Source organism: Halictus rubicundus, unplaced genomic scaffold (genome assembly GCF_050948215.1).
Source record: "Halictus rubicundus isolate RS-2024b unplaced genomic scaffold, iyHalRubi1_principal scaffold0345, whole genome shotgun sequence".
Lineage (NCBI taxonomy): Eukaryota > Metazoa > Arthropoda > Insecta > Hymenoptera > Halictidae > Halictus > Halictus rubicundus.
The window spans coordinates 82,852-83,933 of record NW_027488886.1 but is presented as its reverse complement, the minus strand read 5'-3'; positions in this window follow the sequence as shown (position 1 = coordinate 83,933).

Below are 1,082 nucleotides of genomic sequence, written 5' to 3'. Positions count from 1 at the left end.
CGTCTCCTATCCTGTATCCGATCCAATCCCCTATCCTCTATCCTATCCTATTCTCTATCCTATCCTCTATCGTATCCTATCCTCTATCCTATCCTATCCTCAACCCTATCCTATCCCCAATTCTATCGTATACTCCATACTATCCTATCCGCTATCCTATCCAATCCTCTATCCTATCCTATCCTCTATCCTATCCTATCCTCTATCCTATCCTATCCTATATCCTATCCTATCCTCTATCCTCTCCTATCCTCTATCCTATCCTATCCTCTATCCTATCCTATCCTCTATAATATCCTATCCTCTATAATATCCGATCCTCTATCCTCTCCTATCCTCTATCCTATCCTATCCTTTATCCTATCCTATCCTCTATCCTATCCTATCCTCTATAATATCGTATCCTCTATAATATCGTATCCTGTATCCTATCCTATCCTCTGTCCTATCCTATCCTCTATCCTATCCTATCCTCTATCCTATCCTATCCTCTATCCTATCCTATACTCTATCCTATCCTATCCTCTATCCTATCCTATCCTCTATCCTATCCTATAATCTATCCTCTCCTATCCTCTATCCTATCCTATCCTTTATCCTATCCTATCCTCTATCCTATCCTATCCTCTATCCTGTCCCATCCTCTACCCTATCCTATCCTCTATCCTATCCTATCCTCTATCCTATCCTATCCTCTATAATATCGTATCCTGTATCCTATCCTGTAATCTTTCCTATCCTATCATCAATCCTATCCTATCCTCTATCGTCTCCTATCCTCTATCCTATCCAATCCCCTATGTTATCCTCTATCCTATCTTATCCTCTATCCTATCCTATCCTCCATCCTATCCTATCCTCTATCCTATAATATCCTCTATCCTATCCAATCCTCTACCGTCTCCTATCCTGTATCCGATCCAATCCCCTATCCTCTGTCCTATCCTCTATCGTATCGTATCCTCTATCCTATCCTATCCTCTATCCTATCCTATCCTCTATCCTATCCTGTCCTCTTTCCAATCCTATCCTCAACCCTATCCTATCCTCAATTCTATCCTATACTCCATCCTATCCTATCC